At 40.6% G+C, this 11,640-nt stretch overlaps 1 long non-coding RNA gene across 1 annotated transcript; it reads right to left on the bottom strand.

The window, feature by feature from the left end:
* Positions 1-3,541: 3,541 nt before the first annotated feature.
* Positions 3,542-9,650, bottom strand: LOC131383540 (uncharacterized). The gene is made up of 3 exons (XR_009213681.1): positions 9,547-9,650; positions 8,410-8,488; positions 3,542-3,821 (listed from the first exon to the last, which is right to left on the bottom strand). It is a non-coding gene; the product is annotated as an uncharacterized LOC131383540 (long non-coding RNA).
* Between the last annotated feature and the right edge of the window lie 1,990 nt (positions 9,651-11,640).

The following is an 11,640-nucleotide window of genomic DNA, read 5'->3' as shown; positions in this document are numbered from 1 at the left end:
CAAGGTACAGCTTCTACCTGCACACTTTGGAACCTTTGTGTCCAGAGGCAAGTAGGCAAGAAGTGCCCCCATCTTGGCAGGAGTAATTAATCCTGATCAGCAAGAGAAATGGAGCTGCTGACATTAGACAATGGGGGCAGGGATGAGCCCAGGTTATCCACTTGGGGACCTCTTGATAATCCCTCACTCAATTGTAACTGTGAAAGGTCACAGACAGCAGTCCTGGTGTAGGAAGGCTATGAACACCAAGAGTTCAGATCCCTCGGAGAAGAGGGTTAGGGTTAACCACCAGAAGAGCCACCAATGCCTGTTGAAGTAAAGGTTGAGGGTAAGAGAGAATTAGCCTGGATAGTAGAGGAAGGAGAGGGTGAGTGTCACTTTGGCTCTAAGACTAACTGTGGAGATGGGACTATAGTTTGTCCCACTAACCTCATTTTTCTAAGATTCTCTTCAGGAAGACAGGACTGTGGGAACTATGGTGGAGCTGCTCCTTGAACTTGTGTGGAGAAGGGGATCTGTGAGGTGAAGACTAGACTGTGGTGACCATGAAAGTGTGTTGCTCAGATCTCCCTTCTGGAGAACCGGGTGCAAGGAGGTAGGCAGCCAACAGTCTCCAGCTGCTGCATCTTTGAATATATCCAAGCATTCACTTCAAGGTCACAGTCTACCTAGGCTGGTCCAAGCCAATGATTGAAATGGGAAGTACTACAGCTGGGTCATTTATGCCTAACATGACACTCCTCTGATGAATAATCTCAGCTCTGGAGCTCTCCACTGGCCTGGCTGAGACTTGTGGCAAGTTGCATTGCAGTCTGAGGTTCCTTCTTCACAATTCTCCTTCCCCTTCTCTCCTTCCACGGAGGTCAGACCTGCATCACAGTCTGAAGGCTCTTCCCACCTACACGTGCTCCCTTGCCCCTGTATCCTTCATGGGCTTTGTCCCCAGTAGATCTCATGCATATCTAATTCCTTTTTGGTGACTGCTTCTTGGAGGACACGAAATGACCCAGAGCAGAGGGACCTTATTTCTTGGAGTCGAAGATAAAATTCCAGAAAAAAATATCTTCAATGTAGATAGATTCTAACTCAACATGTAAATGTCCCAATTATACAAATCCAGACTGCAGTGTAACTTTTGGAGAATAGATTTATACATTAACAAACACTGTAAATTCTTGTTGCTATGGACAGTGGGACACTGTGACCAAGCAGGTAACTCCTCAGATGGATAGATGAGTACTTAAAGGAGTGAAAGTAGGAGTTGCCTCCTGCTGTCAATTCCTGTAAGACAGAGTCTTGATCAATGCCAAGACTTTGGAAATCCTGAATACTAAGGGGAAAACTGTAACTCCATTTAAGCTCCATGATTAGAATGAGAAATAAGTAAATAAAATATCAAATGAGTCAGAATGCTCTCCTCCTTTGCACAAGCTACTCTGCAGTACTCTGCAGGACGTTTTTCTGATTAAAGGGCATAAGCAATTTATTTTAACAAAAGTGGTCAGTAAGCTTTCCAGCAATCAAAATTGCAAGTTAAGCAAAAGATACCCTTGGAAATTCTTGGCTTGGTCTCTTATTTATCACTCAGAACCTTCTTGATACAAAAAACCATTTGATATTTTCAGTGTTTCCTCCCACACTACTCCACCCTCTGCATTTTTTCAAAGAAATTTAATAGAACTGCTTTGGCCTTTTGGTTTCAGAGGCAATTGAAATAATATGTAAGGTAGATACACAATTAGGGGATAAATGTAAAAGAAGTCAAGTCTTACTTCTGTTTATTATGACTGAAGCTTGTGCAAAACAAACATCTCATATCACAGCATGTTTATTAAACATCTAAAAGATCTTGCCTTGGATTTTTTTTTTATAGAATTAGAGAAGTTTTTAGTCTTTTTTTTTCTAAGAAACTGAATAGTTTAGTCACCAAAACCTAATTGAACCCTAAGTTCTTTCAAATGTCAGTGCCTCCATTAAGGCTAGGGAATGCTCTGGCTTTATTTTGATTAAAAATGTAAAGAGCAGATGAGCAGTAGCATTTTAAAAAAAAGACAAGAAAGAATGTAGGCAAATTTTTTAAAGTTATAAAAATAACAGTTAATAGTTACTGAACACCTAGTATGGGCAGGTTTATAGAGATTATCCCATTTATTCCAAAAAAGAACCCTGTAAGACAGGGTGTCATTATTATCCCCACCATCCAAATAAGAAAACCAAGATTTAGAGACGCTAAGCAATGTGCCCAACATGTCACACAGTCAGTTCCACATGATTCTAGGGCAGGAGTTGGCAAACCCTTCTGTAAAGAACCAGATGTAATATTTTCAGCTGTGCAGGCCTTACAGTCTCTGGGTCTTCATCGCAACTACCAACTCTGTTGTTGTATCGTGAAAGCAGCTATCAATGATAACATAAATGAACGAGCATGACTGTGTTCCAGTAAGACTTAATTTACAAAAACAGGCCAGCTAGATTTGGTTAGTGGGCCTAATCACTGTGAATGTTTCTTGTTCTTAGGTGGGACCGTGTTTTAAATTGCAAAGCACATAAGTTGCTTTCAAAGTAAGTGTATTTTAAATCCTACAGAGAAATTCTAACCGAGTTGAATCTAACTAAGCTACAAAACTTATTCATTCAGCAAATACCAGCTGAGTGCTTATTGCTGGGATGTTGGCAATATGGGGTCACAGAAACCTTAATAGAGTCTAATGTGGGAAAAAAGACAAGTAAATAGAGAGGTATTGTTTCCATACACTGTGATAAATGCTATATTATGGGGCAGGGATTGGGATACCAAGAAAACATAGCAAAAGGGCAACAAACCTGGCCTGGGCAATTAGGAGGCCTCTGGCAGTACAGGCCAGTGGTCCTTTGCCAACTCTCTGCTCCCACCACCCAGCTCCACTCTCCAGGAGCAAAGGTTAAACAACAACAGCTGGAGCATGGCTTCAGCTTGCTGTCCAGTCTCCATGGGCTTCAAGCTCAGGCTCTTTACAGTCTCATGAACCAGGGCCTGCCAATGTCACCTGGAGATCTGTTCAAAGAAATCACCAGTTCGTTTTTAAGGGTCTTGTTTTCTCTAGCTTTGCCTTGAATCCTGACCCTCTCTAAGAGGCCATAGTGCTCAAACTCAGTTGGCATCTACTCACCCAAAGAGCAGCATGCAGAGCAAGTGGGGAAGCCTGGATTAACCTACTAGGGGTTCTGAAATCTGACTGTCTATGAGCTACTTACTTGAATAGCATTCTAGAACTCTGAGCCTAGATTTAGAAAGTACTTGTTAAGTGGATGAGAATCCAACTTTTAAACAAGCTCCACAAGTGTGTCTGGTGTGCATGAACCATGTTTGGAAACTGCTGGCTGGGAGGATTTCTAAAGATGCATTTAGCCTTTCCAGCCAACTGTTTATTGCCATGGCTACATTTACAAACATCTTACTAAGAAGGAAGGGAAAATTGAAATGGTTTTAGGGATGTTTACCATGACTCTTACCTTCCCATCACCACCATGTAAAGACAATGGTTTGTTTGATAGGCTGACGTGTGGGAGTCAACTTTGTTGCTCCAATATGTTGAAGAATGGTCAGGAGTTCCTCTTTGTTAGGTAACAGAACAAAAATGTGAATCTTGGATGGATGATGCCTGTGTGCTCAATTCAGGCATGCTTTACACAGTAAAAGAGCAGTAGCTGTGTATAAATCAAGCCTAGCAAAACACAGGAGAATTCTTCGTGCCTTCAGGTTCAGGACAGGTGCTGGTTGGCAGTCTTCTTAGCCCCAGCGTTGGTTTAAACTAGTGTCCAGCAGAGTTACTGAGTTCCAGCTGGCAAATGTTATAAGCAAAGGAAGGAAAAGGGTTAAAAAAAAAAAAAAAAAAGGAACATACGAACATATAAGAGTGTGTTAGAAAGCAATAAGGAAGAAAAGATATGTTGGAGTGGTAGAAATTTTCCTATTTCCTGATTATGCTTTAAAAATTAGGTCAGTTTTTGGGTTTTGAGTTTTTTGTTACTCCAAAGACCTAGAATTCTCAGCTTCTATCACAAATCAGGGCATTTGGGTAGAAACAGAGCTACAAGATTAGCAGAAAGGTTTTCAACCTTAGAAAAAAAAGTTTTGGGGCCGGGATTGGTGGCTCATGCCTGTAATCCTAACACTTTGGGAGGCTGATGCGGGCAGATTACTTGAGGCCAGGAGTTTGAGACCAGCCTAGCCAACATGGCAAAACCCATCTCTACTAAAAAATACAAAAATTAGCTGGGCCTAGTGGGGCATGCCTGTAATCTCAGCTACTTGGGAAGATGAGGCATGAGAATCATTTGAACCTGGGAGGCAGAGGTTGCAGTTGAGATCACACCTCTCCACTCCAACCTGAGTTACCCAGCGAGACTCTCTCTCAAAAACAAAAAAGTTTTGGAAGCCATCTGGATATTAATTTATGTTTAACTTCAGAGCATAGGATAGGGGAGCATCTTGTTAGACTGCAGAAATAATTAATAAGATGGTCTGATGGGGCACTCTCAGAGATGTCAAAAGATATTAAGCTATCATTGTTCGTATATAGAGCTGGTTTTTAGATTTTTTTTTTTTTTGAAGATAGAAGCATTAGAAAGTCCTGAGTCTCAAGCTGGGCGTGGTAGTTCACACCTGTAATCACCTGCCTGTAATCAAAGCACTTTGGGAGGCTGTGGCAGGCAGATCACTTTAGCCCAGGAGTTTGAGACCAGCCTGGGCAACATGGCAAAATCCCATCTCTACAAAAAATACAAAAATTAGCTGGGCATGGTGGCATGTGTCTGTAGTCCCAGCTACTCAGGAGGCTGAGGTGGGAAGATCACCTGAGCCCAGGAGTTTGAGGCTACAGTGAGCTATGATTGTGCCACTGCACTCCAGCCTGGGTGACAGAGCAAGACCCTCTCTCAAAAAAAAAAAAAAAAAAAAGTACTCTGTCCCAATTCTCCATTCACTGTAGTTCCTATTACTAGCATATTGGAAAAAAGTTCTCACCCTGTATGTTCCTTAATTTCTTTTTTATAAAATGTGTCACCTGGCTCCTGGGCACTGCAAAGGGCCAGCTTACTTTACCTAACAAATATGACTTAAGTGTCATATTTATCCAGCCTGTGGGTGTAACTCCCCATAGCTATGACCCCAAAATTGTTACCGAGGCCTTTATGAATACTGCAATGGAAAACAGGCCTCCTTCTAACCAGTTTCAACACAGCAGGAACTTTCGCAAATAGTACGTTGGCTGTGGAGCAGAGTGCACTTTTTCATCTTACTTTGGAATGTGTTTTTATTCTAACATTGAATATGGATTCTCTAAAATGCTGGGAATTCAAATGGACTTTAAATAAAATAGTGTTACCATTCTCAGAAGATCTTGTTCCTAGGAAATTGGAAAGCAGGCCAACTTCTCATTCTTAAAGATTAGTTAAATATGCAGAGGGAGGAAGTAATGTCACAAAGAAACTGAAAGGCAGATTTGTCATGGATTTGGACGATCAACATTTGGCTGTACTGAATGAGACAGTTCAGACCTTATTTTCCCTCAGATCATGCTCCCTTCCACATTACTGCTCAAGGTAAAAGCAAATGCCTACTTTTACCATTTTAAATTTATTATAAAAAGTATATGTAAGGAGTATTTTAAATATATTATGAAAGCTACTTTTTGAAAGTACCAATTATTTTGTAGGTGGATCAGATTCACCATTAGTATGGAAGAGGAAAAAAATAGAGAATTATACTACCCAAGTCTGACTGGGAAGGAGGAGGACCATTCTATTTTAACATATGAAGAAGTTAATATTTTAATTTTCCTCTTTCCTTTTCTCTGCAATTCCCTCCTCCTTCTCCATCAAGGTAAATTTTCCATGATGGGATTGGCCTGACACAGTGATGGAAGAAAGGAAGAAGAATAGGCTAGTGTTTTGCTTTTCCCTAAGTCTAAGATCTTTATTGGAGAGAGGCAGATTGGTGACAGATAGTCTCCATCAATTGCTGATGGGTTCTCCAAGGTATAGCTACTGAAGGGAAAACAATTCAAACCCTCAGAAGCAAAGGGGCTAAGTAGTTTTTGAAAAATAGACACATCTCAGTAGCTTCGGATTATCTACACATTTTGTTGGTATATCGGCCAGTTAATAAAACCTTTCAAGTAGGCCGGATGCAGTGGCTCATGCCTGTAATTCCAGAGCTTTGGGAGGCCAAGGTTGGAGAAGTGCTTGAGGCCAGGAGTTTGAGACCAGCCTGGGCAACATAGCAAAACCCTATCTCTACAAAAATAAAAATTTTTAAAAGCTAAGGATGGTGGCACACAGTTGTAGTCCTAGTTACCCAGGAGGCTGAAGCAGAAGGATAATTTCAGCCCAGAAGTTGATTATAGTGGGCTATGATCATGGTGCTACATTCCAGTGTAGGCAACAGAACAAGACCCTGTCTCTAAAAAAATAATAATTATTATTAAATTTTAATTTTAACTTTAAGAAACTCTTTCAAGGAATATTTCTGCATACTGATAACATACCGGATTCTAATTCTACTACTTGCACAAAGCCATCAGACTGTTTGAGATTCATGAAATGAGATGCATGTAAACATGTCTTTCATGGAGAAGGAAAGAATAACCCAGAGATACTCAGTGATTTTACCAAGGTTACACAGTTAGTAGCTGGCAAATCAAAGGCTAAAATCCACACCTGGTGCACGTGTATGCAGGTGTGTTTCTCACCACATCTAGGGAAGAAATGTCTTGAGAGACATTCTGAAACTCATTAAAAAATTAACCTAATGGAGATTGAAGTTGAGGATGTCTTAATTAGTTATTAAATTTATTAAACCAAAGTCTCTGCTGAGGTCCCTCAGGATACATTCACATTAAAATATTTCAAGCCATATAAAATCCTGCTTTAATTACTAAGTATGCATGCCAGCCTGGAAAGATGGGTTTTGGATCAACCCAGCTGTCAATAAATACAAGCAAATGCTTAACAGCTCCAAGCATTAGGGCTTCTCCCCTGGTATAACTCCTGTTCCTCCTTTGGTTTAGAGAAATGCACAAATGTGATTTCAGTGATCATTAGGAAAAGTACTAACATGTGATGCATAGGAGAATAACCTGGTATTGATCAATTTACCCTTGTGAGGAATCAAAGTAGTGACTAACAACTTGTTATTAATCTGGCTAACATTCATCTATAGGTGTCAGACGACAGTGTCCTACTTTCTAGCTTCTTTGATCCTTTTGGCTAGGTTCACTATAACACTTCTCATGGTTTCCTTTTGTCCATTAACATGGTGGTTCCCAACAAGCAGCTGTGAAGATCCTCCAGATGGTTAATCTCCAGCAGCATTAGTATTTCTGTGCAGTTAGTGGACAGCTGCTTATAGTATGAAGCAATGCTTTACTAGCTGTGCAAGTCCATGCCCCTTTGTCTGTGCTAGACCCTCTGCCTGGAATGCCCTGCCTCTCTTCTCTAACTTCCCTGACAAGTTTCTACTTCCAAGAGTAGATTTAAATGTCATCTCTTCCATGAAGTTTCTTCCTGACTCCCAAGAGGTGGCACTAATTTCTCCTTCCAGTATGTTCCATTGCATTTAACACACAATTTCTGTTACAGTACTTTTCAGATCATATCAAAATCACTAATTTAACTTTCTACCTTTCCAAGTAGAATGGAGCTCCATGAAGAAGTGACTGCATCTTTTCTTCTATGGCTAAAAGTGGCCTGAGTAGGCCTTTAGCCCATGTTGGTTGAATGCATACTGATGCTTCATTGTTCTGTGACTCACTGAATAAGTATATTCATAGACTCTCTTTTCTGGCCTAAATTTCTGTGTTTATCCTTGGGCCACACCTCTACACCCATTCCCACTCCAGTGCCCTGAGTAACCCCTTTAGGGGTTTGACTTGGGCTTTCACTATACCTTGAGTCTTTCCCTCAAAGTCTTTCTATTCATTCTGTTGGGACTTTGATGAGCATTGCTCTTTTGTGCCAAGGGTTTCCCTAATCTGGTTCCAACTTTTTTTTACAGCATCTTCCTGAAACAGCCTCCCTTCCTGCTAGTGCCTGCAAGTTGTTTGTTCTTTTAGTTTTTATTTCCCCAACTCCAGATCAAAATATTTCTGTACTTGTTTTTTCCTGTGATAAAATATATGTAACATAATATTTATCATTTAACCACTTATAAGTGTACAATTCATGGAGATTAAATTTCTTTACTTCTTAATGGTGAATTCCATGAGTCTACCACACTCATGATGGCTAGCTTATATGGCCTGTGGGAGAGATTAACAAGAGGACACAAGTGAGATCCCTGGAAGCCTGCAACCTTTCCATCTTCCTCTCCAGGTTCCTTAACAGTTCACTCACTTTTCAATTCAAGGGACTTTTGCTGTGGAAGGTTACCTGCCAAAGGCTATGTCAGGTTGGCTGGGAGACACAATGCTGCAGACCATCTTCCTGTCCTCCAAGAGCTTCTCTTCAGCTGGAGAAGAAAGCCAGACCAAAAAACTAATTATCAAACAAAATGCAACAAAAATAAATTAAAATTTTAAAAATCTACCAGAATGCACAAGTACTAAGAGATGGAAAGAGGAGGAAAAATTAGGTCTAACTAGAAGAGATGGACAGATGAATAGAATTTCTAAAGGAGGAGAAGAGTGATCCTGGCAGAACATAGTAAAGAACAGTACCACATGTAGTAAGTGTGCAATAATTTATTGAATGAATAAATGAAATGCATGGCTGTATAAATGAATACATGGATGAGAGCCAAATTGTAGCAAAGGGCAGGAATGGTGAGTGCACAAGGGAAATTTGATGTCTGATGTGTAATAGCTGGCTGTGGTCAGGATTTATGGTGGAATGGCCAGAGCTCATCCTGGTTCTTTTCTGAAAATTACAACTCAATTCTCAAACTATTACATGGTCCACATAACTAAGAGGATAGGATGGAGTTGTCAAATGACCTCACAAATGGAAAAATGGTGGGATAAGCAGAGAAGACTGACGTCCTCCCTTCCATTCTCCTATGCTACCTCTGCCATCAATCCTGAATTTCTAGGAGTCACTTCCCAATGATGAATATCACTTCCAGTGACAGAACCATTTCAACCCTTTCAAGAGGTAATTATATCTCCACAAGTGACAACTATGTTCTGTTATGATTATTAGATATAGAAATGGTCATAATGTTGCTCTTTGAGACACAAAAAACAGTGGAATATTTGCATCTTAAGGTATATTGGTGTATACATGCACCTTAGTATCACACACACTCCTATAGACACATGCATGTATTCGCACATATGCGTTTGTAAAATATTCACGTTGATACATGTATACACACATTTAAACCCCCTTTCTAAAAGAAAGATTCATAATTTTCTAAGATTACACTAAGTCTCTGTGTTTGCCAAACAAGACAGCATGATAGGGAAGGAATTAAGGCCCTTGTGCTATCATATCTCGCTGGGCAAGCACAAGGCAGGAGGTGCGCTAGAGGCTGCTCTTGCTGGGAACAGCTCAGCACATAAAGTTAACCTTGAGATCAACACCGTCAGTGAGATGAGTTACAGGACTTCATGGCAGAGCATCACAGAAACTCAGGAACATATCAAAGCATTCGTCACTCTGGTGGCAGGAAATAAGCTGAAAGAATTTAGAGAATTGCAATCACACATAATAGCGTTATCACTGGTGACTAGAATTTGAATTATGTACACACAGACTTCTCCCCCAGTAGGTACTGCTCACAAGCACTTAAGGAAAAGGGAGTTCTGGATAAAATCAATTAGAGACCAGTTACATGAAGTTGGGCAAATGCTATAGAGTATAAACAGTAGGACAGAGTGAAGCCAGGGTGGGTGAAATTCAATTCTGAGTAATAAGTGCAATTTTGGCAGCATTGCTGGGGAATATTTTTTTCCCTTGGGGATGTGAGAGTTTAGTACTGTCATTATGATGAACATGCAATCACTGAGACTCCTGCATGGGACATTCTTTGTTTGCACTCCTCAGCATCTACCACGGCATGCTGTAGGTGTGAGGGGAACTATATAGGTTGAGCCCTTTTACCAAGGGCAGAGATCAAGGCAGCCACAGCTGGAAATTCTCTCCATATTCCTTGAAGTTGGCAGACAATCAGAATCATCTTGAAAAATCTATGTTTAAAAAATCTATGTTTTTTAAAAACATAGATTCCTGGGCCCTGTCACCCAGAGTCTGATCTTATAAGTCTGGGCTGGAGCCCACAACCTTGTCTTTTTTTAAAAAAAATTCCATGGTGGTTCTGTAATCCAATAGGCTTGGGGATCACTGGTTTCAAGTGATAGTGCTTTATTTATTTATTTGTTTATTTATTTATTTATTTATTTTTGAGACGAGGTCTCCCTCTGTTACCCAGGCCAGAGTGCAGCAGTGCAATCAGGCTTACTGCAGCCTTGACCTCCTGGGCTCAAGTGATCCTCCCACCTCAGCCTCCCAGGTAGCTAGGACAAAAGGTACATGTCACCAAGCCCAGTTAATTTTTGAATTTTTTGTAGAGAGAGGGTTTTGCCATGTTGCCCAACCCTCCTGGCCTCAAGCGATCCTCCCATCTAGGCCTCCAAAAGTGCTGGGATTACAGGCATGAGCCCCAGCATGTGGTCAAAGTGTATTTTTGCCAATGAGTAGTAAAAATGGAAGAGAAGTAAAAAAGGAGGGAATGAGATTTGAGAGCCCCATAGTATCTGTCAGGGCCTCTAACCCTCTTCTCTTCTGCCTAGAGGTCCACGGCCCTGAGGTTTTCTTCTGGATGATGAGAGGGGAAGCCTGGCAGCTTAGAGAGCTATGGACTGCTTCATACTGCAGAGGAAGAACCAGGAATGGGCCATGCCTAAGCTGATTAAGATGATTCCCCTCTCTATGTAGTTTGTCTCCAGGCAAAAATGAGGACTTTAGATCTGAGTGAATCTAAATAACTCAAGTCTAGTTCAAATTAGTGTTTCTGCCTCTGTGAGTAAGGAAGGATGTCTTTCCCTCCTATCCCTCCTACTCTCTCTTGACAGTCTTGGCCCTAGTATTTAGAGCTTTATAGATAAATCCCAAGTTATAAAGTTTAGCAAAGACACAGACCAACAGTCAGCAACCTTAAGGAAAAAAAATACGTAAAAGCATTATTCTAAATTGCCAGTGTCAACTCTGTAAGATTTTTTATTGAGTATATTTTAATGAGATTATAAACAGGGAGGCTCTCTGTTTTTATAGCAAGTAGCCAGCCATTAGTTTGAATGGCCACCTGGGTACCATTGCTTTCTATCTTCTAAACGCTGTGCCATCATTAAGGATATTCTGCACAAGATGACATTGCTGAGGGATAACCTGGTTACCATGCACACGTGGCTCACAGGGTTGCTGAGTGGTTTAGAGAAGTCTTGGAAGGTGCTACCCTTGTGACTCCCAAGCACCACTCCTGTCCCTGACTTCAAATGAGGTATATAATAGATTTCAAAGACTTATTTTAAAATGCCCCCAATTCAATAATTATTTTTTAAAAAATCATATTTGATAACTCAAATGGTTACCAAATATTTAAAAGAACTAGAATCGATTACCTCATGGAAAGAATGTTCAACTCTGCATATAGAATTTCTTTTA

Source organism: Hylobates moloch, unplaced genomic scaffold (genome assembly GCF_009828535.3).
Source record: "Hylobates moloch isolate HMO894 unplaced genomic scaffold, HMol_V3 SCAFFOLD_5, whole genome shotgun sequence".
Lineage (NCBI taxonomy): Eukaryota > Metazoa > Chordata > Mammalia > Primates > Hylobatidae > Hylobates > Hylobates moloch.
The sequence above is the reverse complement of the archived record's forward strand: the minus strand, read 5'-3'. Positions and strand labels throughout refer to the sequence as shown.